At 38.9% G+C, this 27,080-nt stretch overlaps 1 protein-coding gene and 1 long non-coding RNA gene across 4 annotated transcripts in view; one reads left to right on the top strand and one right to left on the bottom strand.

The window, feature by feature from the left end:
* LOC101421016 (uncharacterized) overlaps positions 1–1,627 on the top strand; it is an 83,499-nt gene extending 81,872 nt beyond the window's left edge. The window contains exon 3 of the long non-coding RNA XR_188561.5: positions 1,454–1,627. This is a non-coding gene — a long non-coding RNA (uncharacterized lncRNA). The remainder of the gene's footprint in view (positions 1–1,453) is intronic.
* Positions 1–27,080, bottom strand: part of MKLN1 (muskelin 1) — a 453,286-nt gene that overhangs the window by 337,407 nt on the left and 88,799 nt on the right. The gene's annotated exons all lie outside the window — the stretch shown is intronic.

Genomic DNA, 27,080 nt, shown 5'->3' with positions numbered 1-27,080 from the left:
TGATAAAACCTCTGAAAGCAAACTAGCCATGTTCTATATTTGTACAGCATTGTTTCACATGTACTTTCTTTTCACTTTCAATAGTTCTTTACATTTACATGTAAAGAAACCATGTCACAAAAGGAAAAGAGACTTGCTCAGATTAGCAAGGAAGTTGTTAGCTTAGAGTCTAAGCTTCCTAACTCCAAACTTAATAAAAGAATCTCCTTAATATTGTAGTAAATAGCTATTACAAATCAATAGTTAGAAGGCAAACAACCTGAGAGAAAAATTGGCAAAGGACATGAACTACGAGATCATGAAAGAAAATCTCCATAGCAATCAAAGAAATACTTTACTGTGATTAACAGCTGTGCCTGAAATGTGTAAGATGGCCTAGACTACACCTCATGGCTGAGGCTGAAACTATATGGGTCTTTTTTTCTTACTCTAATCCCAAACTTTAATGTTGCAATTTTACCATGCTTCACTGGTACTCAACACAAGAGAAAACCAAAAGCATTTGGGAGAATAGGTCAGCACTGGATGTCCAGCCCTCATGGATGAAGGATTATCAGCAACTGAGGAGAAGGAATGTGGAGGGCAGCATTTGGAACTGGTGGGTCCCCTGATGTTCCTCAGGGACTATCAAGCCTTTTTTTTTGGCTCATGCATAGTGCTCTACGGCTTGCTACTCAAAGTGTAGTCCATGGGGCCAGCAGCATGGGCATCCCTGTAGAATTTACAGAAATGCATACCCTCAATCTCCACCCCAGGCCTCCTGAACCAGAATCTGTATTTCAGCAAGTTACTGAAGACATGCATGTACTGTGATGCTTGGGAAGCACAGCTGTAGAAGACCTGGCTCAGGTTTTGCTCATTGTAGGTGCTAGGTGAATGCCCACTGATTCAATGAACTGGTAAACAGAATGGGGTCCCTTTCAAAACTAAATCATATGGGGAGTGGATGTGGCTCAAGTGGTTGAGTGCCTGCTCCCAAAACCAATTCAGGGTTGTTGATGTGGCTCAGTGGTTGAGCGCTGGCTTTCCGTTTATGAAGTTCCAGTTTCAATCCCTGGCCCCTATACTTCAAAAAACAAACAAAACAAACAAAAAACCACTAAATCATCTGACTTAATGAAACAAGTCACTATACAGCTGAGCAAATTACAACCACTTTCAAAGGGTTTTAAATAAGATTAATGAATTAATAACTGTTTTTTTACTGATGTTTTCTATAGGGAATTTAGGGTTTCTTATTAATTTCACTGGACTTCTTTATATACTCAAGAGGCATCAAAGAGGCTTAAAACTTCCTCTCTTCTGTTCTTTCATCTCATTTCTCACAAAAGGGTAAGCATTGAGGATGTAAAATCAAATGACTGGAAATGATGACAACAAATCTGCAAAGACTGTAGCAGAATGTTCACCAGTGTAAGAGCATTGATCTTCTACCTCCTCTGTCTTTCCACAGAGAGTGGCATACATAAGCTTTCACCTTGTACCACATGGAGGGGGAATGGTGAGGAGAGAAAGGAGACCAGGAAGAGAAAGAAGAAACACCAGGAATCAAGGACCCCTATGCAACAATTCTATGAGCTGACACAGGCAAAAATCCCAATCTGGCCATTAAAGTGCTTCTGAGACAGCTGTGTAGCATTATTATTATTGTTATTGTTATTATATTATTATTTTAATTCTACTTGCTATCTGCCAACCTGTTTAAGATCAGACCACTCTAGTGGCAGTCCAGCCTCTAGCTTTAAGTTTGCCCACAGACCTAAAGCTGTCAGGAAACCAGATACAAAAAGGGAGATAAGAGATCCAGAGGCTGGGAAGGCATTCCAAGTTCCACTAATGAGTGAGGTGACTCAGGGGCTGACTCAGACGAACAAAGTTGAGCCCAGGAGAGGGGAGGCGGTAGAGGGGCAGACCTCAAAGGAGCCCTACTGAAACGTTAAAATGGGAGCTAGAATGGCAGGGACATGGTGTTATTTAGAAAACTGCCTGCAGCTCTGGTGTTGGAGGAAGGAGTAGATCCTGAAAACGGAGAAAATTGCATCTGAGGTCAGAAACTGAGCTGTAAATCTGTATAGCTTTCTGTACCTAGAGAAATGTGTACTATTCTTTCATGACATTGACCTGCTCCTCACCAAATCTTAAAATAAGAATTAATTGTCACCAGGTCCCAGGGAGTGGAGGTAAATCAGGTACCACCCTCTATTTTTCTAATGATCCTAGCAATTAGAAAAATGAGCCTGTTTTGACTTTCTTTAGTACTATTCATTCGGAGAACATTGTGATCCAACCTGTGCTTATACTTTTCTTTTTTAAAAAATCTAAACGTATGACTAAGACTGAGGTTTTGAGTTTAAAGATTCCAAAGTCACACATTGTTACACAGGTTGGTAAGTGCTTTGCCCCATGTGGACTATACTGAAATGACATGACTGCACCGCTGCACATGGTATCTAGACCTCCTGAAGAGCATGTCCTTGTGATATGGCTGATGTGGTTGGAGAGTACCTGGGGCGACACAGATTTTCTCTGTGTGCTAAATAACCCACACAGAGATCAAACCTATGACCTCAGCCTCATTAATACAATGGAAATCAACAGAGCTGTCTAAAAATAATTTTAGTTGATTACATATTTATATATAATTTGTTAATTATTGTCTCAAATGTACTTCACATACCACTACAGTGGTACCAAGGCTGTGGTAAAAGCAGTAGTTCTTTGGCAGCTTGGCTTCCTATGAACTTTCATTGATATGAACAATATTGGTCTTCTGTTAACAACAGGTTTGCTGTATTTAATTTTGGGTATTTTACAACATTATTAACCCCAGCATGTCTGATAATTGAGAAAATGAGAATGCTGAATGTGGTATTTAGAAGAGAATTACGATTATGATGAAAATAATGAAGATGACAAATTGAACATCGTGAGAAAAATCACCAATATTGCATGTGGGTAAGAAATGGGTCATTAGTCAATAGGAGTGATCCTGAAAGATAAAGACTCAAAACATGTGAAAAATGCTAGCTGAGTCTTTGTGATCTTTGTGATGAACAGCAATCAGCAAGAAATTAGAAAAGGTAATCAACAGATGGGGAAAAAATGAAATGTATGATTAGAGAATTGGCAACAACTCTGAATGCTTATAATCCAAATATCAATTTTGGGGAGGGCTAAAATTGTGTTCAAGCATTTAAAAGCCAGGTGTGGTGAAAAAATCTCATTGTAAAACCTTACTGAATTCTAGTGATGGTTCCATAGATTTAAGACCTATTAGGTCTACACAACATTAAATTCCCTAATGGTAGTTCCTGAGGCATTCTTATAATTTTGATTGCTCAAGGAGTGGTGAGTACCTATATTTCAATATATATGAACAGATATATTTTGGATAAAGAGGCCCAATAGAATTGATATCAGCAAGAGAGAATTCTGCATAGTTTTAAAGTTTTGAAGGACTATTCTACCCCTTTTTGGTGGAAATGCATCTTTTTCTAAGATTAAATCACTCTTAGCCAGCTTTGTCTTACTAACAGTCTTTCAGAATTCATCTGTTTGTAACAAACTTCTGTGTATAGTTTTGTGTCATGCTCTCCCCCACCCCAAGATGTTCCCTCGTTTGTTTGCTCGTTGGTTTTGCTTGTTGTTTGTGCTCTTTGTCTGCTCATTGTTTTGTGCTCATTGTCTGCTCATTGTTTTTTGTTCATTGTCTGTTTTTTCTTTGGGAGGCACTGGAAACCGAACCTGGGTCCTCCCATGTGGGAAGTGGGTGCTCAACTGCTTGAGCCACATCTGCTCCCCCCATATCATGCTTTTTTAGTTACAGTAGGTAGTGGAGTTTTCCTTAGCTTTCAACTAATTCTTTATCATGCTTCTGTAATGGCAACTTGGTACTCCAGTTCTTAACTATGTCCTTTGACCCCCTTTTCTCTGGATGCTTATGCATGCTGAGATTAATATTGTTATAAATCTTTTTATGTTTCTCTGAATATTTTGATAGGATAAATCATTAGAATGAATTTTCTAGGTTATAATTTTATCTACATGTTTAAGGTTTTAATATGTTATCAAACTTATTTCTTGAAAGGTTTTGCCAACTATATCCCTACCAAAAAAAAGAAAAATCAGTGTTTCTATTTCCACATACCTTTGTCAATACTATATACTATTATTCTTTTCACTTTCATTTTGAGGAGAAAAGATGTATTTTTAAATGTTTATTTCTCTGTTATCAAAATCTTTTATGATTTTCACTTTGTGTCTTTTGCCAGTTTTTCTATTGAGATAGTGGCCTTTTAATTATTGATTTGTAATAGCTCCTCATTCCCCAATTTTTCATTAGCCTTTAAGCTTATTTGTAGAGGACAGCATTGCTTTTTTCCTCTCTAAAGTTGAGATAATCCCAATCCCAATTAATTCACATGGCTGTTGGGAATAGTTAATGAGAAAACACTTATGAAAATGAGAATTAGCATAAGCGATTTGTGTTACATAGTTCCAATGCTGATGGTACCCAGAAATCAAGAGGCTTGGCGTGCAAATCTGACATGAATTTAAAGACAATTGAACTCCAATTCTTGGCTCTAACAGTATCTTACAAAACAAGAAATTAATTTAAACCTTTCTTATCATAGTTAATGAGGATGTTATAAAATACAAAGAAAGTAAATACAAAAGTACTCTGACACTTTTGGGTGCTTCCACACAACAGCAAGCAGTTGCATTATTACTCTTTCACATTCTTTTTAAAAATCTAACGAATCCAGTACAGGCTCATTATAATAGGAAAGACACCATATCTATCACTATTTTTTTGTTTTAGGCTTATAAATCCTGCCCTGCTTACCTTCCCTAACAATCGTTTTCTCATCTTCAATTGAAACAAAAGGGGATCAGTGAAAAACTCTTCTCCAATAGGAAAAAAATCTTTTACAGTTAATTCTTAGTAGGTGTCACAACATGAAACAAAATATAAATTAAAAATATATATATATATGTATAAATGCATGCATAAAGAAGTCTTGCTCCCACTGAAATCTCCATCCATCTTCTTTCCCCTCCCTATGATTTCTTGTGTATCCTTTCAATGTTTCTTTATACATGCATAGCAAGCAAGTACAAATTAAACATCATTATTCTTCCTCTTTTCATATACAAAAGTGGCATACTATATACTTTGTTCTCTACCTTGCTTATTTTTACTTAATTTGTTTTTTATTATTTTTTTATTGTTAAGCTTTAGATTACATAAATATTACATCAAAAATATAAGGAATCCCCATATATCCTACTCCCTGCCCCTCCCACATTTTCCCATAGTAACATCTTTCATTAATGTGGTATATTTGTTACAATAGATGAACACATATTGAAACACTGTACTAGCCAAGGACTATAGTTTATAGTTTACACTTTGCCCCACACAATTTTATAGGTTTTGGCAAAATGTACAATGACCTGTATCCATCACTGCAATGTCATGCAGGACAATTCAAATGTCTCAATAATGCCCCCACGTACATGCACTCCCCAATGTTTTTAATAGGACACTTTCAATATGAAGACCTTTAATGTAAACATGGGACATAATTACATTGACATTAGGCTTTGCAATTAGATAAGAAAATAGAAAGATTCTTGTCTCTGTTCTGCCTCCACCATCAAAGAATCTCAGAGTTGGATCATATAGCAAAGTTTTGATAGTCATCAAACCTGTTTCCCCTTATTCTTGGGCACACAGACTGCATTATTTTTAGTCTTTCTTGAGTGTAGCCATGCAACTGAATTCTAGTCAATGGAATGTGAGCAGAACTTATGTGTACTACTTGTAGGTCTAGCCCACATAATCCTAGTCACATAATCCTACATGTTCTTTCCCTGACTGCCAGCAGGATGTTCATGCATTGTAGGACACAGTAAACCTCATGTTGAAGAAGGTAGAATCACAAGATGGAAGACCCTGGTTTCTTGAATTACCAATTGGAAGATAAAGCCACCTACCCATCAGGAACACCCATTTTGGATGTCCTATGAGTGAGAAACAAATTTCCTGTTATGTTTGAGCCATGAGACATTTTTAGATTTTATTTTAACAGCAGCTAGTATTTCTTTTTTTTTTTTTAAAGATTTATTTATTTATTTTTCTCCCCTTTTCCCCCTCCACCCCAGTTGTCTGTGTCTATCCAGTTGTCTGTGTCTATTTGCTGCACCTTCTTTGTCTGCTTCTGTTGTTGTCAGCGGCACAGGAATCTGTGTTTCTTTTTGTTGCATCATCTTGTTGTGTCAGCTCTCTGTGTGTTCAGCACAATTCTTGGGCAGGCTGGACTTCCTTTCATGCTGGGTGGCTCTCCTTATGGGGCGCTACTCCTTGCGCGTGGGGCTTCTCTACGTGGGGGACACCCCTGCGTGGCACCGCACTCCTTGCACGCATCTGCACTGCGCATGGGCCAGCTCCACACGGGTCAAGGAGGCCCGGGGTTTGAACCGCGGACCTCCCATGTGGTAGACGGACGCCCTAACCACTGGGCCAAGTCTGCTGCCCCAGCAGCTAGTATTTCTAACACAGTATATATATCTTCCATGACATTCTAGATTGCTGGTCTTTCTGTCTTTGCATATAAGTGATCCTACTCCCTCCACTGAACTATGATTTTTCTTGCAGAAAGTGACTGTGTCTTATTCATCTTTGTACCTTTAGTGTTTAGCACATTGATTGGCATGTGGCAGGCACTCAATGTCTTTTGATGAATAAATGAGTACTTGGACACTTTCAGAGATGAAAAATGAAGGCACTGCTTTACCAGTCAGTTTGATATATTGCAATCAGCTAGAATTATTAGAAAATTACTTAGATGAAGCTAAAGTCCATCACCCATTAACTTGTACCAATTTGTGACTATCCTTTGCAGTCACACAAAATAAGTCTGACCCCTCTTGAAGAAAACCCTTCAATTATTTGACAATATCCCCTCCCCTGACAAATCCTCTGGTCTCCTGGCTAAATAGTTTAATGTTTTTCAATTGTTCTTCATTAGGTTATAGTTACTAGAACTCTTAGCAGCATCTTTATTCTCCTCTGGGCACAGTCTTGTCACCATTCCTCTTTAAATGGCTGTTTAGGATAGGACACCATACTAGGCACACACTATCCATTCCATGATGGAGGGGACCAATTGTACCTCTTAGTTAGGACGCCATACTTCAATTAATGTAGCTTAATATTTTAACAGCATTTAAGGTGATCATATCACCTGATGACTTCTCTTGAGCACATCACTAAGCTTCCCGCCTCTTGCCTGATCCCTGTTTACCACATATATGCTCATTGGCTTTGTGACCTTGGAGAAATCACTTCACCTGCTAACACTTATTTTTCATGTGGAAAATGAGATGGTTGGGCCAGATGATTTCTGAGTTTCTTCCCATTTTAACATTCTTTGAGTCTAAAATAGAGTTCTGAGAGGGCTTACATTGTACTTTTATGTAGAATCTCTTACCCAAAGCAGTATGGGTATGTGAATCTGCCTAGAAACATTAAGCTCATTGAACAACATGAAACTATATAGATAGTTTTTCTCAACTGTACTAAGATTATAGCCAGAGATAACTGGATACTGTGTGGGAAATTGTATATATACACTAAAGTCAATGGATTACACTGTATTGTAATGCTCAAGGAGGAAGAAAATAAGGCACAGGCAAGAAAAAAAAAATCAAAGAAACAGAAAGTGAGGGGAACCAGGGTATGGTTTTCTCAGCAGGAAATCTCCATTTTTTTTTTTAACAAATCAATTTTATTGATATATATTAATAAAGCATAAATCCATCTAAAGTGTACAATCGGTGGTATGTGGTATAATCACATAGGTGTATATTCATCACTTCAATCATTTTTGGAGCATTTTCATTATTCCAGTAATAATAATAATGATAAACAACAATAACTCATCACCTCTCAATCTCCCTGTGCTCCCGTGCTATTTTGTTTCCTTCTCTCTAGTTTAGTTGTAATTATATTTTGTAAAAACAGTCTTATATAGGCAATATCTCCCATATTCATATTTTACATGAGATTTCACTATGTTATATAGTCCCATGTTACATATTTTAGCTTTCCTTCTAGTAATATGTATGTCTTTAGACTTACCCTTTCACTACTGTCATACCCATATAATAACTCTGCTAGTTGTAACACCACTATGTGCTCTCACCATTTCCAAAGATTTACCTTTTAACCAATTCTCCACAGATTAACTCTCAGCTTTCCATTCTCTACTTTTACCTCTCCTTTACTTTTTTTTCTTTTTTTCCTTCTCTCCATTACTTTTTAACCCAAAAGACAGTTATCATGTTAAAGGGGTTATACATTTCATCAGCTTAGAAAGCCTGGTTTGATGTACTGTCAGTCTCCTCATCTCATTTCACACACTGTCCAAAAATACCAAAAAATTACCCTCAGCCCATGGGCAAATAAATACTATTTATGTCTGGGGGAATCAAACCATCTCTCCCATCCCTGGCCTTTGATCAGTTTCTGATAAAGGAAACAACTTACATGCTTTTAGCTGATTAATTTCTCCTGATATTTCTGCCTGATACCCCTGGATCTATGCCTGGATCTAAGGCTGGGGCTACCTACCACCCTAGGCCAAGATTCTATGCATTATTATTTGACCTCTGAAAAACTCATTGCTGGCTTTATAACCCAATCTGGGCACACTCCCCATTGGGGCCTGCATTTCCTGTGAATGTGATGCATTGGTTTCCTAGGTGACAGCGAGAAGGAATAGACCTGCTACCGTTGTGGCTTCTGACTCACTCACTGCAATGGACGTCATAGAATTGTGGCTGAACCTAGTGGATGGTGATAATAAGCGTGTGCTTAAATGTAACAGCAGGACACTAATGGTTAAAACAATCCCATTGTACCACCACCAGCTCTCCCTCCCACAAAGCAGCCCAATAGACTGCCATAAATGGCAGATCTGAAAACACCAACAACAGACCTGAAATCTCTCTGAAGTCTCAGTCATATATAATTTCACAGTGGAATGCTATTTACAATCCCAATGTTTTGTTCCGTTTCCTGTTTAGTGTTTCCTTTTCCTCTCTGGAAAGTAGAAGTATTTGGACTCTAACAAAATGTCTGGTGGAGGCAGAGAAAAGGGAAGTGGTAACAAGCCAAAATCTGAGGTGACAGCTCCTTTTGAACATCCACATTTATTCCCTGAGAGGGAAAAGTAAACTCACAGTGGAGTAACTAATCATCAGAACCCAGAATGAAAAATACATTCTGTTGAGCATTTAATTTTCAGAACTGGATTTCATGAAGCCTGGAGACAACAAGAATGTCAGAAAGAGGGAAAGATTTTCTAGCTACCATTTTTGGTCTATCAGCTGATTCCAGCAAGTCAGAGAAGACTGCCTGGAATGAAAAACACCAAGTACCTTTGTCCTTCACCTCCGAACCAGTGAAGACGGAATGGATTCTTCAGATTCTTGAACTCCTCAAATGACCAACAAACCTAAAGGTTCCCTGCTGGAGATAATGCATCTTGTTTTCCACTGGGCCTTGAGGGATGCTTTAAATAGCACCAGCAAGCATCCGAATGAATTAGATAGTAAATGTAGGTTAGCTTTATTTAGACAAATAAAGACAAGCAGAGAAAGCTGTCTGGTTCAAGGGCAGTGCAGCCTGACACAACAGCATTTCTCCGAGGAGGGAAAATCTCTTTGAAAGAGGTATATTTTGTGCAAAGAGCAAAGTTCCTTGGATCTCCAGGGGAATTAATACTAAGTTCTTTAGTACAGAAGAGTAGGAATTAAGAATGACCTGGTACCCATTGAAGGCAGGATCAATAGATTTATAATGTAAAACAATTTAGCTTCCCTCAGTTAACCCATCACCTTCTTTCTTTCTTGTTCCTTGAGACCACTATCATGTAGGATAAACTTCCCAGAACAGAAGCTGGTGTAGGAAGTTTATGTGGCTCATCTGGAGTGGGGCTCGAGATCCTCAAGTAGTTCTAACCCAAGAAATATGTCCAGTGGAAGAAGCCCAGTAAAGGGGAAAATGGCAAACCTGGTGCATTCACTCAAACACAATTAAGATGCTTGAAAAAAAAGTTGCAGTCAATTAGTTTGGTTTTTTGGTTTTGTTTGGTTTGGTTTTTCTCCCCTCTCCTCTCCCCTGCCCCTTAGATTTTCTGAGAATAAATGCTTCTTTCCACATCTTTTCTGAAAATGAATGCTTTATCAAGAGCTGTGGGAATATAAGAATATATAACTTTTTGGTTTTGTTTGTTTTTACTGTGATGTTTATAGTTTCTTCTCTTCCTAAATTGTTGCTGGTTTCCTGTGAATTGGAAAAAGACAAATGGTATTTAATCTCTTAAAGTTCAGCAGCTTGTAGCTGCATTGGTAATTAGTTTTAAAAAGAAAAATCAATTTCAATTAGTAAATTTGTATTATTTGAATAAATTATAATTTCAAATATTTAATAATTTAGCAAGTGAAACGTTTTAAATCTAATGCATTTTTATGTTCCTAAAGTTAAAACAATTTAGATTTATAAAAGAAGTAATAAAAAATTAGTTTCACATATATTTCCATTTCCTCTAAAAATTTTTTAGATGTTTTCTTTTTTAAAGGCCTCACAATTTCTGAAAATTTTTTTATCTTTCTATATCACCAAGACAGGTGTCATAGAAGAAGTATGTTATAACCCTGTTGTGAAGCAAAATGTAAACATCATATTGAATTAGGCATTTAGGACACTTTGTACTTGAATGTACTTTGTACATTCATTCATTTCATTCATTCCTTCCTTCAACAATTATTTGCTGAGACCTCTATATGCATAAGAAGGTGAGTATCATACTTACTTGTTCCCCTTCTCCATCAGCTGCTCTGCTTTCCCTAGTCAGTTCCTCTCTACCCAAAGGCCACTTGCTGGTTACCCTTCCCAATGAACTGGCATATATACCAATAATTTATTTAATTGGGAAGTACTGTTTTGCATTTAAACCAAAGCACACAGAACTTCCTTATTTCACTCCCAAAAAGTCAATATATTTCTCACTATTTGTCAGATTGGCAAATCAATTAATCATTTGAAGTCATTATAATTCTAGCAAGGTGATGGAAAGCCAATCCCTATGACTGTATTTATAAAGGTAATAGATTTAAAAGACTCCTATGAATCTTGGATGTCAAGCTTATTCCAGTGTTATATTAACTTTTATTTTTAAAAAACTCTTACCTAAATTCAATCCTATAAATTTTATATTTGTGTAGTTACAAGGAATGTAATCAAAAGGGAAATTACTGGGGCATCAGTTGTAGCTCAGTGGTTGAGCACCTGCTTCCCATGTACTAGTTCCTGGGTTCAATCCCTGGGTCTTCCTAAAAAAAGAAAAGGGAAACTAACTTTTTATTTCTTTTTGGTAAAAGGTACTAATATTTCTACATGAACTGGTAATGAAAAAAATTAATAACATCCCTGGGATCTATATTTTTTTGCTGTGACATTGCCAATCATTTCATTACTAGAGTTATCTTTAGTAAAATTTCTGAATTTGTATTAAAAATATGACCTTTTAAGTGTTCTTCAGTAAGTCCATTTCAGAACTTGTTTTTAATAGTTTTTAAGTGCTGAAGAAAAATCTTTTATGTGGCCAAAGACGGCAAAGTTGAATTGATCACTGATTCAAATAAATTATGCAAGATAGCAAATATCTAACTTTTAAAATGTTAGCAATTTGTTTGTGTTTTTTTATGTTTCCCATGTTTGCCACACTAAATATTATTTCAGAATTTTAATAATGTTGTGAAGAAGGAAATATTGTAATATCATTTGCTAGGTAAAATAAGAGTCACATTTTATTTTTATTCTGTGGCATTTGTGGCTCTTCAGCAGGACATTGGCATTTTTCCTCTTCTGATATAACCTCCTCCTCTCTTTCATTCTGTTTTCGTGGAGGTTGTTGCATCCTCCCCTTTTTCCAAGCAGTCTTTCAGTTTGTGAGATCCTGAGCTGCCACTTTGATTCCTGAATACCCACTTCTGTTTTTTATGTTGACAAGGGCATATTGAACATCTAGAGACCCATCCAAATGGACACCCACCCATCCACTCTTAACCTCATATTCACTCATACACACTCTCAGGTGTGCACGCGGGGCAACCTCAGTTCTTCCATGCTCCCCCAGGGAGTTCAAACCACTCCAGCTGTTTTCTGGCCCTGGCAATAGAAGCAGCAGCAGATCTTCTCATGGCAGCTCTCTAATCCAAACCGGCACTAACATTGTTGCTGCTTCCAAGGAAGCACTAACGTCACCCGGACCAAGGAGAAGACTATATAGGTTAGAGATGATAGTGGAGGATGCTTCAGGCTGCCTCTAGTGATAAGAGGGAAAGAAACAAGAGTTGGGATTCCTCTGTCTGAAGTGCTTTGTTTCCTGTTGTCTGCTGACAATTAAAAAAAAAACAAACGATTTTAAGACTCAGCTCAAGTATCACCTCTCTCTCTCTGAAGCCTTTTCTGATACTCTGACTGCCCCATCCTTTCTACCCCTACAATCCTAGTTAAGTTAGATGCTTACATCTCTCAAGCCCATTAGACTGAAAACTTTTAAAGGCATGGACCTTGGCTGATTCATCTTTTATTCCCAGTATCTGATGTACTATTGGAATTCAACAAATGTTGAATGTTTGAAAGGATTCCATTGCTCTCCTCCCATCAGTGGAAAAGTTAACTGTTGTGGAGAGGGAAAGAGGAGGGTTCCTAATGGGTATCTCTTATCCTTTTAAAGTTAACATTGGACACGAAGAGTCTAGAGTGGTAGTGTAAGGGCTACTGTCCACATATGAATGTAACATCAGCAACAGAGCAGCTGCATTGTCATCATGCTCACCACTGGGATTTTTTTCTAGTGACCAACAGATAAGTCCAATCCTGCTTATAAGATAAGCCTTTGAAAAACTTGCAAAGTACAAATGAGAAGAAACTGTTTTATCAAGAAGGTTCAATTAGTAATGGGAAAATATGGAGCATACCTATTAAAATAATAATATTCATGCCCCAGAGTAAAATGTTTCATCAGTGTAGGGTAAGGATGAGACAGAACTATTAGGTGCTTACCTTGTATGATCTCATTTTAATTCTCACAAAAAAACACAAAAGATTACTTATCTTCATTTTATAGATGAAGAAACCAAAGCTCAGAACAGTTAAGAATGATGCAACAATCCTAGTACTAATACTCAGAAGAGCTTAGATTTGAAACCATGTCTGTCTGACTCTAAAATCCTTCTTCCCTCCACCCGATTCCTCCCAAGAGCTATTTAAAAAATTATTGACATCAAATTTTCAGAGGTCGAAAAATAAAGATTGAATATTTTTTCTCCCCCCTCCCCCTTTTTTCCCCCTCCCTGCTCTTTGTGCTGTCTGTGTCTAATTGCTGCATGATCTTCTGTATCTATTTCTCTTTTTATTTTTTCTTCTCATCTTTCTCCTCTAGGATTCACCAGGATTCAATCTTGGGGACCTCTGATATAGAGAGAGCTTTCCTGTCAATTGTACCACTTCAGTTCCTGTCTCTGCTGTGCTTCACCTTGACTCTTCCCTTTGTCTCTCTTTTGTTGCATCATCATCTTGCTGCATGACTCACTTGCGGGGGCACTGGCTCATCGTGTGGGCCCTCTGCTTGCTGCATAGGCACTCGGCTCACCACATGGGCACTGGCTCACCATTTGGGCACTCAGATGGGCACTCAGTTTGCTATGCAGGCACTGGTTTGCTCCACTGGTATGCTTTCTCTTCTTTTTCACCAGGAGGCCCCAGGGATTGAATCTGGGTCCTCCCATATGGTAGACGAAGGCTTTATCACTTGAGCCACATCTTCTTCCCAAGATTGAATATTTATTGAGTACTTATGATGAGGCCTGCACAAGGCTGGACAATGTGAGGGGATATAATAAACCATCAACCATCCACCAATCAAGGATATATTTAGTGTAGGAAGCTGACACATAATTAAAGACATATTAGACACGGAAATAAGTGCTACAATGAAGGGGATTGTCATGCGCTGCTTGAAAACTACAGGAAGGAGTGGTTGATTCTGATCGTGCAGGAGGCTAAGAAAGTTTTCACAGAATACTGAGGAGATATTCTGAGAAGATGCTGAAGAGAAAAGAGAAGTCAGCAGGTGTTTGGACACCGCAGAGTAAGGGAAAGTATTACAGGAGCTAGATGGAAAAGTTTGAGTAAGTTCAAGGCGTGGTTGGAACAATGGAAGGTGAAGGTGAGCTGAGGCCAAATCATGGAAGGCTTTGAATAGGAGTATGAACTGTATCCTACATGAGATGGAGAGTTACTGAAAGTTTTTGAGTAGGAGAAGGCAGGAAACAATCAAATCCTTCACTAAAACATCCCAAATTATTGCTAAATCCATTCTGACATCAGATCACAAGGTACACAAAACAGAAAATTATAGGAAATCAATATTCTAAATCAAGATTCTGAAAAAAAGTCTGCTTACTTTTGAGGAAACAAAGCAAAAGGGGATATATGCCTGGGTGCATGGGCTCAAACCTGCTTGCCCTCTTCCTTCTGTCTGGCCAGGAACGGTCTCATTCTCATGACACCCAAAATAGCCTCACCAACCGAAAAAGCTGGGGCAGCAGGTACAATCCCATCCTCCCCCAAGAAAAAATTCCAGCAGGGAAATGACAGATCCTTTCACTTCCTTCCTATTTAGAAAGCCAGTCTATGAAGATTACTAAAATATTCTCTCACCCCAATATACCAGACAAACACGCTATAATGGGAACTGGATCCTGATAGCTTAATTGAGTTAAAAGGAAAAGTACAGATCACCTAAAAGCTTCTCAATGGATTCAAAGTGGCTCTCACAGCTATGAAAGCGCCAGTGGCGTTTCTCAGTTCCTTGGTTAGGGAGGAGCTGAATGAATTTCCTAGCACAGAATTCAAAAGCACTGGAAGTCAGCAGTTCTGAAAGACTGCAGAAAGGGCTTGTTTACATTTTTCTTTTGGGCTGAAACCCATCTATTTAAATTTTAACCAGAGGCAATTATAAAACCGTGGTAAGCCAGAGATGGCAGTCTGTACAAGACAGGGAGACAGATGCCAACAGTCTGGCATTGAAGGAGGAAAGAAAGAGGGATATTTTGAGAAGGGGATCAAGGAAGAATAACAAAGAAGGTTCTGGAAGCAAAAGGTTTTACTAGGCAGCTGGCCTTCATGAGAATTAGCATAAGAAGGGGATTGGGGAGGATGAGGAGGAAAGAAAGCTGGTGGAGTGGGGGGGCCGAGGAAGAGGAAGAACAAGTGTTGGAAGGGGAGGGCAAGGAAGATAGCTTCTGATGGAGTAGGTAAGTTTAGGCTGTCACCATCCCACCAGTTCAAAAGTCCTACCCAGTAACAGAGACTGCTGCAGTTCTGTTGTTTATATCTTTTTTTTTTCCATTGGGTCAAAAGTGCATTAACCCAGAGAATCAGCTGCTGTGAGAGGCCTGCCTGGAGCAGACACACCCGGCCTGCCAGGACACAGGCCCTTTTCCCCGCAGGCCAAGCCTCCTCTTCAAGTCAGGATTTCCTGGCAAAGACCCACCTTGGAGCTTCACTGAGCTGCCCAGTGATGTCAGAGGAAATAGCCCATTTGAAAAAAGACCCTACTCCACTGGCCAATAAACTGAACTCATTAGCATGCCCAGATCTGGGTCTTAGGATTTGGTGAATCCTAAGGATAAACTCAGAGAGAGCTAGCTTTTGCTCCAAGGTGAATGTTCTTATTCTGGACATGAGGATGTCTGCAGACCTAGTGCTGACTGGAGGGTCGGCTATAGACACATGTACCAATTTGGGGAGATCTAAAAGATACCAGTCCCACCCCCACCCAATCTCTCTCTTGTCAGAGCCTACATTCTACCTCTTAGATATTCACTACTTTGAAGTTTTAGGATCCCCATTAAGATGCAAATACAGTACATAGAATAGAGGCCTTACGCCAGTCATTACCAGCTAACATCCTAGCAGAAATTCACTTTCTAGCAATTCTGGCCAGCTTAGAATCTGGACCCTGTGGGAGGAAGATCCAGGGCAAGCATTTTGGAGATAAAGGGCAGAGGCCTTGGGCATTGTGAGCTGGAAGTATGGAAGAAGGCAGAGACACAACATGAGGCCCCTGCACAACATGAGGCCTGATCCCTCAACTCAAGTCTGAGAATGTGGGCAGCAGAAACCCAAGCTCATTCTTCCTTTCTGTAAACCTTTCTTCTCTGCAAACCCAGCTCTTACCAGAGGAAGCCACTTGGGCCTCAGCCAGAGGAAGACAGGGAATGTCGGAGGATTCGAGCAACACGCACAGTGCCTCGTGATGTTCAGGGCCACGGCCTGGTCTTCCAAGGTAAGGAGGCCAAGGTCGTGGGCGTCTCTCCAGTCCAGTTTGTCACCGGAAGATCTGTCCTAGAGCTCTGAATTGCACTCCAAACTCCAGCCAACCATCTAAAAAATTCATGACCCTGTTTACAAGGGCCTGGGTGGGAATGTGGGGCTGGCTCCCTGCAAACTCACCCTGCTTGGTGACAGAGCCCAGAATAAAGTCCTTGCATATGTAGGGGTAGAGCACTTCAGATAAGGAAGATAACATCGTCTACATGTTGAGATTTTATTTCTTAAAATTTGTACATATGTAAAATGTTTCCCTGTGCCCCAATACCCAGAGGGAAAGAAGGTAGGATTCTACCATCTTCCGCAGGATGGAGCCTGTGCACACATGACTGCCAGTAGATAACCCAAGAGCTGTGCAGAAATTTCAGAGGGATATATTTCTCAGAACCCAAAAGAGGGTGTTACACCTTAGGGAACATATTTTGTAAAATCAGGCATGATTTTCCAAAGGAAATCCTGGGAGGTTATACATCCGAGAAGCAGCACAGGGTAGTGGTTAAATCATGAATCAGGAGCCAGGCTATATGGGTTCAGATCCTGGCTCTACCACTCTTTAGCTGTGTGACCTTGGGTATCTTAACCTATCTGGTCCTCAGTTTCCTCATCCTTAAAATTCAGGTAATAGTAGTTCACACCTCACAGGGTTGTAGTGAGGGTTAAATGATTACATATATATTTTTGGCAGTAACATATATTTTAAAATTCTCCATTTAACCATTTTCAGGTGTACAATTCAGTCATTAATTACATTTGCAATGTTATGCTACAATTACCACCATCCATTACCAAAACTTTTTTATCACCAAAACCAGAAATTCTGTACTATTAAGCAGTAACTTCCCATTCTCCCTGCCCCAGACCCTGATAACCTCTAACTTAATTCCTATCTCCATGAATTTGCTTTTTCTTACTATTTTACATAAGTGGAATCATACAATACCTGTCCTTTTGTGTCTCGCTTATTTCACTTAGCATAATATTTTCAAGATTCATCCATGTTGCAGCATGTATGAAAACTTCATTCCTTTATATGGTTTAATAATATCCATTGATTACATATATGACATTTTGTTGTGTATCCATTCATCTATTGATGAACACCTGGGTTGTGTTTACCTTTTGGCTATTGTGAACATCTACATATAATATAAGTATCTGTTTGAGATCCTGTTTTGAATTATTTGGGGTATATACCTAGAAGTGAATTACCAGGTCTTATGGTCGTTCTATGTGTAACTTTCTGAGAAACCACCAAACTGTTTTCCACAGTGGCTACACAATTTTACACGCACGCTGGCAATGTACAAGGGTTCCAGCGTCTCTGTATTCTCACCAGCACTTGATATTTTCTGTTGTGTTTTTTTTTAAATAATAGCCATCCTAAGTGGGTGTGAAGAGGTGTGTCATTATGGTTTTGATTTGTATTCTCTAATGACTAATGATGTTGAGCATCTTTTCATGCTTATTAGTCATTTGTATATCTTCTTTGGAGAAATGTCAGTTCAAATCCTTTGCCCATCTTTCAATTGGGTTTTTGTCCTTTTCTTGTTGAGTTGTAGGAGTTCTTTACATATTCTGAATATTCAACCCTTATCAGATAGAGGATTTCCAAATATTTTCTCCCATTCTGTAGATGGTCTTTTCTCTTTCTTGATAATGTCTTTGGATGCACAAAAGTAAATGAGTTAATATTTAAAAGCACTCAGAACAATGTCTGTCACACAAACATCACTTAAGTGTTAAATGCTAAAAGTAATGCAATCAAATCTCCAGGCCTGTCCTAGAGAAGACCTGGAAACCTCAGATGGTTCTATAATTGCTCAGTTTTCAGGATCAGATAACTGCTGGTCTGCAGTTATCCTTCCTGAAGCACACAGGCATGAGAAGACAGAAGAAAGTGTCGTAGTTATATCAGGTATGTACCTTTCCCTTCCAGCATGAGGCAAGTCATGTCTGTTCCACTCTGAATTTTATCAATAAGTATCCCCAGGGCCAAGCCCAAGCCAGAACCAACGATGTGAAGCTCTGCCCTGTGCTTGCCTTGGAAATGGAAATTCCTCAGGCCCTTGACCAGGTTTCCACTTGTGCCCATCTGTCCATCATGGATTCCAAACCTACCAAAGTAGGTTTACAGAACACAAGAAAAGCCATCATTGAGAAAGGTAGGAAAAGCAGAGAAATAAGCAGGTGGCAGGAAAAAGGAAGGATCATGACAAGAGGAAACCAGGCACAGACGGGAAAAGTAGAAAAGCTGAAATAAGTACAAGGGAACTTTTTTTGTCTTTCTATTTTTGACCAAGTGAAAAAGAAAAACAGCACAAGAGAATAAACAAAGTGACTAGAATCCGACTGAGCCAGTGAAGGGAGGGAACAAAGATGAGCAGCAGAGCTGTAAATACTTGCTAATTATTTCACCCTTCCTCCTGTGCTGGCTAGGCTGCAAGCAAGGCTCAAGGGCCATTTGTACCATGGCCTAATCGTGATTTCATTTCACAGACTTCCTTCCACTTGTTTTTCTCCTACAAAGCCCACTGCAATTCTGTTTGGGGAAGTAGAAACAGTATCTATCTTTTGGAAATTTTAAATGGCAAAAGAGCTCAGATAAGCATAATTGACAAATAAAGAATATTTGGTGTGACCAGGACAAATACAAATCACAAATATTTGAAATTCTTGCCCTTCTGTGCCTAAGGAGAAAAGTGCCTTTGTCGGTTGAACTGCCACATCGAGCTGCTAGGTCTTTGTCATATTGTGTGGGAGGAGAATTGGAGAAGCCAAAGGAAGATTAAATATTTGTCAAGTGACTAATATGCTATCAGGCCTTCTGCTAGATGCTAGGAATTCGAGTGAATTCCTAGAGGAACAGAGAGGTTCCTGCCCTCATGGAGCTAACATTCTTTTGAAGAACTTACCTAATCATGTTTGGATTATTTGGTTGGCGATTCATTGGCCTAACTAGATTTTTATTTGCACAAATATCTATATTACCTGTCCTTGAATCTATACTTCCTTTATGGTGCTGGCATACAGTAGGAACTCAATAAATATTTGCTGAACAAAATTATTTATTTATTTATTTTAAAAGATTTATTCATTTATTTCTCTCCCCTTCCCCCCCCCCCCCCCCGTTGTTTGCTCTCTGTGTCCATTCACTGTGTTCTCCTGTGACCGCTTCTATCCTTATCAGTGGCACCAGGAATCTGTGTTTCTTTTTGTTGTGTCAGCTTGTTGTGTCAGCTCTCCGGGTGTGCGGCACCATTCTTGGGCAGGTTGCACTTTCTTTCGCGCTGGGCAGCTCTCCTTATGGGGCGCACTCCTTGCGTGTGGGGCTCCCCTACGCAGGGGACACTCCTGCGTGGCAGGGCACTCCTTGCACGCATCAGCACTGCGCATGGCCAGCTCCACACGGGTCAAGGAAGCCCGGGGTTTGAATGGCGGACCTCCCATGTGGTAGGCGGACGCCCTATCCATTGGGCCAAGTCTGCTTCCCAAAATAATTTATTTTTATATTTCTTAGTCACTACTGCTGCAGCTGGCTGTTTTACATATTTTAATAAATAAGTTTTGCAATTTTAATGAATGTTTTTTGATTATATTTACATACTAAGTTGGTTTATATAAGGGGAGTAGTATTTTTTTTTTAAATTCTAAACTTCAATCAAAATTCACTTTCTAGATGAAACACCAATGGCAATCCTTCCCCATACATTTTGTTTAAAATTAATTTTTGCTGTTTGTCTTAGTTTGCCACAGGGCTGCCCATGCAAAGTACTAGAAATTCGTTGGCTTGTACAATGGGAATTTTATTGAGGGTAAAAGCTTACAGTTCTGAGACCGTGAAATATCCAAATCAGGGCATCAGCACAGATGTCTAAATCAGCTATTTGTAATCCTGGCATGCCGCCACGTGGTGAAACAAAATGGCAGGAGATTTCTGCCGAGGTTTCTAGCTTCCCTCCAGATTCTACCATCTCCCAGAGCTCAGCTGTGGGCAACCAGGCATAGAGCTTGTCTCTTTCCAGGCCTCCTCTCACAGTCTCTCAAGGCTTCTCTGCCCTTCTGCAGCTGTAGGAGAATCTGGAGTCTTTTCTCACATAGCAGGATCCAATATGGCAGCTTCCTTTTTCTGTGTGTGTGTGTGTCCCTCTCTGTGTCTCCATTTATATCAGTGCCATTAAGAGGGCAGAGACTCAACCTGAGTCACACTTCACTGACCCTGTCAAAAGGGTCTCACATCCACAGGAATGGATTAGTTCAAAAAACAATCTTTTTCTTTTTGGGATTCATAAAAGAACTTCAAACTGTCACTCTGTTCTTATTCCTGTCTTACATTTTCTTTCTTTTCCTCAAGTCATGGCACTGAACAGAACCTGAAGACTCATTAGGTATCTCCTCAACTCATGGAATATCCTGTTAAAAACACCAGACAAGGGCCTAGAGTTTCATTTTGCTCAGTTCAAAAACTCTCACTGAGGGTTATTTTATGCCAGGCACAGGATGAACAAGACTGGTTATTCTGGGCTGAAGCTAAGCAGGAAGTCTTGTTTCCTTGGGTATAGAAAAAAGTATTTACCTCATTACCTATATGAAAGACCCAGACATAACTACAGCATTTATAAAGCAAAAGAAGTTGAAAGACATTGTGAAAATTCTGAGTTGCTTTGTATTTGATGACAATTCCTACATGTAGTATCAGCAGTGGTAAAAAGGTAGGTCTATAATCCTTTACAAAATAGACATTTGGAATTATGACTTCTGGTTAAGGCAGTGTGTTGCACATTAACCACTGAGGTACTTGCTCAGCTCCAAACACAAAGCAATGGTGATGAAAATATAAAAGAGAAAATTTAAAAGACCCAGACAGTTCAAAATATAAAATTTTCCAAGGACCAGAAATACAAAGCCAAGAGCGGAATTGAAGACATAGGCCTACTAGACTCCGGGTCTGAAAGAAGACAAAGAGTGCCAGGACTTTGGTTTCTGCACCAAATGACAGACTAAACATGATCTGTATGGGGTGAGGTGGGAACTGGTGCCAGGTTAACTGCTCAAAACTATGAGCTGTATGTCCCCACTCATAGAGACACACGCTGGCTTATGAAAGAGGCTAAAAACGCTGGACTCTGCCTGGTACAAGCCTCACCAGAGAGGACAGCAATGCAGGAAGACAGAGGCACAAAACTGGAAATTGGATCCAGTGATCACCTGCCTCCACAATGGAATCGATAGCATCTCCTTTAGACAGTAAGGGAGAAAAAAATAGATAAACTCTCTTTATTTGGATAATGTATTTTCTATGAACAAACTCAAACAGAATAAACTAAAAAGACAATTCAGGAATGTTGTTGGGTATAAGATCAACATAAAAAAATCAATTGCAACACTGAACCTCAGTATTTATCACATAAACTAATGGTAAACAAAATATATCATGCTTTTTAGCAATAAACAATAAAGTTCCTAGGAATAAATCTAACATAAAATGTGGAAGGTTTTATGGAGAAAATTACTTTAAAGAAGATTAGAATAAATGGAGACATATGCCTTATTCATGAGTTAGAATATTCATTATCATGAAGATATCAGTTCTTCCAAAGTTAATGTTTAATTTCAATGCAAACTCAATTTTTAAAATCCCATCATGATTATGGAACATGGAACAATTATCATAAAATTCATGTAATAAAGTAAAGGGTCATAAATTATTATAGGAGTTGAGAATGCTTTTGGCTTCAAGTAACAGAATATACTATTTAAAGTTGCCTAAACAGTAAGAGGTTTATTATTTCATATCATATGACAGCATGGTTAACTCAGGAGCACAATGATATCATGAGGAGCTTTTCATTTTTCAGTTTTTCCATTCTCAGGGTGCTCTTCTCCAACTTGTCCTCTCAGAGTGGCATGATGGTTAACTTAGCTCTAAGCATCACATTTCCTCACAACTTTGTACGAAGATTGGAATGGTAAGTCTCATTCTTATGTACCTTTTTAAGTGAGAGGAAAACTTATTCATGCCATCCCACCCCTGCCCCAGTACAACTCCACTTAGGTATCATTGGACAGAGTTGGACTACATGTCCATGCCCAAACCAATCTCCATGGAATCGAATTACTTTGATTGGCATAGACTAAGTTCCATGGGATAGCATTCATGGATACCTGACCATAAATGAGTTTCAGTTAGAAAGGAGAAAGAGACAATAGGCAAGGCAATTTTGAAAAAAGAATACATTTTTAAAAAGAACAAATCATGGGGTTTGTTCTACCAAATATCAAGGTCTAAAACCAGAGGTGGCATAACAAATCAGGAATGAAAAGAGACTATTCAATAAATAAGTGTTGGAATAATAATAATATATATATATTTTTTCCCCCCATTTCACACCACAGTAAGTTTAAGTTGCTTTAAATATCTAAATGGGAACAGTAAAATTTTATATTTCTAAATAATATGAGAGTATCTTTATACCCTGGATAAGGCAGAATTATTAAAGAAAGCACAAAATTTATAAAACACAAAGGAAAAGACTGATAAATTTTACTACTTTGAAATAAAGATAGCAACAAAGTGAAAAGATAAGCTTAGACCGAAGATGATATTTTCCCAGATAAAAATATCATCAAAGTATTAGTACTCAAAATGTATAAAGAACTCTTAGAAAACAATATGGAAAACAAACAAGTAAATAGGAACATTGGCAAAGGATCTGGACAATTCCCAGAAGAGAAACCCTAATGGCCAACAGACATACAAGAAGATGTTCTTATCACTAGAAACTGAAGAAAAACAATAAAACATTACCATTTCATTTCTATAGATTTGCAAATATTTTAAAGTCTGAAAAAACTACAGGCTAGCAAGATGTGGAGAAACAAACTCTTAGGAAAGCAAAATGACAATGACACAGTCATATAAATTCTAACACCCAGAAGTTCCTCTTTTTGGTGTATTCTTTGGTTTAAGGGTTCTCAATTAGGCACAATTTTGCCTCTTAGGGGACATTTGGCATTGTTTGGGGAAAATTTTTTTTATCCCACCCTCCTTGTGGCTCTTTGCGTGCTATCTGCTCTCTATGTCCATTCACTGTGTGTTCTTCTGTGTCTGTATTTATTTATTTTATTTCCCCTCCCCCCTTGTGACTTGCTGTCTGCTCTCTGTGTCCATTTGCTGCTCGCTCTTCTGTGGTTTTTTTTGCATGTCTCCCTTTTTTCTGTTATTGCACCACCTTGCTGAGTCGGCTCTCTGCGGCGCTTGTGGGCCGGGCGGCACTCTGCAGCGTCTGTGGGCCGGGCGGGCCGGGTGGCTCTCCGCAGCGTGCCCATGAGCCTGCCTTCACAAGGAGGCCCTGGGACGCGAACCCAGGACCTCCCACATGGTAGACAGAAACCCAACTGACTGAGCCACAGCCGCTTCCCTGTTTGGAGAAATTTTTGATTTTCACTCCTGGGAGTGCTACTGGCATCTAGTAGGAAGAGACCAGGGATGCTGCTAAACATCATACTCCACAGCAAAGACTTATCCAGTTCAAAAAAATGTCAAGTTTAGAAACTCTGTCCTAAAACATCTCTCATTGGGTATGCAACAACAGATTGACATTAAAATGCTAATTGCAGCATTGTTTGTTATAGCAAACAACATCAACAAACTAAAAAATAATCTATATGTCTATAAAACCAGACCTTGGATAAATAATTTGTGTATATTTAAACAAAGGAATACTATGCAACAGTTAGAATTAATGAACTAGTTCTTTGGGCTGCAATATGGATAAATCTCAAAAATAATGAATTTTTAAAAATTTATAAACTTCCAAGTACAATATGATACTATTCTTTCACATTTCACAAACACAAAGCAATATTTTGTATTATTTATGAATATATACTTGTAAAATAAAAGTATAAAAACATTAATGGGAACAATTTACAGCAACTTCAAGATAGTGCTTACTTTGAGAAAAGAGAGAAAAAGAAAATTAGAGAAACAAATGGGATTGGGGGTGGGTAAAGGGCTTCAAGTGTATTTGTAAGATTTTTTAACAAAAATAAAACAAATCCCTAAAGAAAATAAATCAAATATTAAGAGTTGTCGGAAAGCAGACTTGGCCCAGTGGTTAGGGCGTCCGTCTACCACATGGGAGGTCCACAGGTCAAACCTCCGGCCTCCTTGACCAGTGTGGAGCTGGCCCATGCACAGAGCTGATGTGTGCAAGGAGTGTCCTGCTATGCAGGGGTGTCCCCCATGTAGGGGAGCACCATGTGCAAGGAGTGCGCCCCGTAAGGAGAGCCGCCCAGTGTGAAAGAAAGTTCAGCCTGCCCAGGAATGACGCCGCACACATGGAGAGGTGACATACAAGATGACGCAACGAAAAGAAACAGATTCCCGTGCCACTGACAACAACAGAAGCGGACAAAGAAGATGCAGCAAATAGACACAGAGAACAGGCAACCAGGGTGAGGGAAGAGGAGAGAAATAAAATAAATAAATAAATAAATAAATAAATAAATAAATAAATAAATAAATCTTTTTAAAAAAGAGTTGTTTAATTGGATGTTTATACATAGATTTTTGTTAAACTATTTCCATACTTTTCTGTATATCTGAAATATTTCATAATAAAAATATTTTAAAATATTTTAAGTGCAGCTTTTGCAAGAATGCATATTCTTTATGTGTCTCAGGAGCATAGAGTTAGTGGAAGAAGCTAGTGTTTCCAGAAAAAGCTGTTGAATTCCAAAGGAAAGTTAGAGAAGGGGAAATTGTCTATTCACATCAAGACCCTCTCCCAGGAATACTTGGCAGTGATGAGGACTGGCTTTCCTGCTGAACCAGCTGCTTGGTAGGCTGTACCTCTGTCCATGGTCCTATTCCTCTGCCTTAGAACTGCCCTTAGAAGAATCAGAGGAAGGTTCAAATTTGCTTTGTAGGAAGGCATTGAGTTTTTTATGAGAGCTGAAACACTAGAGGGAGGAGGAAGTATTGTGGGAGCAGCAGGTCTCAAATGGTTGGAAAGAAGTTCCAACTGTTTTCATTAGAGGCTGGCCGGTAAGCTCAGGAGCCAATATATGCAGGCCATGCATACAGTCTGGGCAGCTGTCACCTCCAGTATCAGGAGAGAGCATCAGATAGAAATTGTTTCAGGAAGTTGATCTCTGTAGGGCTTCCAAAGTCCTGGACAGGTGGGGCTACAGCTGAAAGAAAGAGTCCAGATGCTTCTAGTCTTCCAATCTTGCTGGACAGACATTCTTTGCATCAGGGAAGCAGCTTGATAAGAGGAGGCCTGCTCGATAAGAATGATACTGTCATCCCCCTAACACTTCATATTTTCAACAAAAGATTTTCTCATTCTTAATGCTTTTCTTCATTTCTTTCCAACATTTCTGTAACATCAGTTAATATTCATCACTGCTTTTATAGGGATGAGGAGAGACTAGCAAACTACTCCAAAGACTTAGATGCCTTCTAGTTACTAACATTTTTGCCTAAGCCACTGGGAATAAAAAAATGGTGGGAGTAATTCAAGTGAGAGAAATATTTTATGGGCATCCCAGAGTAATCACCCATCTTTTAAAAAGAAACATCATTTCCTGAGATCCTGGGAGGTTTCTGGCACTACCCAAAGTGATATGAGCATGAGAGTGCAGAACTTATTGTTTGGGAACATAATGTTCCTCCAGGGACTTTAAAATTAATGCAGATTCAAAACTGTTAAAAACTACAAGGGTTGGCTGTAATAAATTATGGAAAGACAAAGTGAAAGGTATAGGGTCAAAAACCCCTAACAGAGTGATAAACTAGGGAATGTGAAAGCAGAATATCATGAGCTAATTAACCTCAAAAGAACACAGACTTTTTGCAGACTCAGTTACTTGTCTACACACACAAATCAATAGCTGTTTCTTATGGAGCACTGGTAAAATATTTACTGTTGTTTTCTGCAGATGGAGTCCAAACCATCAAGCATATAATAAAATGTTTAAGGAAAAAATACGTGAGTTGGCAAACTTTTAATCTAAAAGAACTGGAGATTGAGTTCTGGGTGATAGCACTAATGGAAATAGGTACAATTGGGTTTGTGGATGCTGATTTTTATCAGCAACCAGAAATTGTGCTGAAAGCTCAATTTGGCCTATTTTAGGTTCCCTGGGTTAGTTAATGGGGAATTTCATTAGACTAGTTGTTATATGTCAAAAGAGGAAATAGAGCAACATATGAACACTGTGATATATTGGAAGGCATGTGTAGTAACAGAAATATGTAGTGCAGTCTAGGACAATGATTCCCAACAAAGATGGAAAGTACTTGGAAATTCAAGGACTTAACTGGTCCTAAGACTTAACTTTCTCCATAGCTGTAGCTTTTATATACATCCTGCTTTAACATCAGTCTTGCTAACCTATCAATACTAGGGGAATCAGGCTTCTATACTGATGGGCCAAATTGTTATTGGGGCTTCCTAATGGCCAATGCAACTTCACTTGCTTTTATACTTATCATTTCATTTGTTTCTAATATTAGTCATATGTGAAGACAAAAAAATATCTAGAAATTTTTATTCCATTGGGGAAGGGAAGAAATTAGTCATTTCCACATGCATGTCTA

The sequence above is a fragment of the Dasypus novemcinctus genome, chromosome 5 (assembly GCF_030445035.2).
Source record: "Dasypus novemcinctus isolate mDasNov1 chromosome 5, mDasNov1.1.hap2, whole genome shotgun sequence".
Lineage (NCBI taxonomy): Eukaryota > Metazoa > Chordata > Mammalia > Cingulata > Dasypodidae > Dasypus > Dasypus novemcinctus.
The sequence above is the reverse complement of the archived record's forward strand: the minus strand, read 5'-3'. Positions and strand labels throughout refer to the sequence as shown.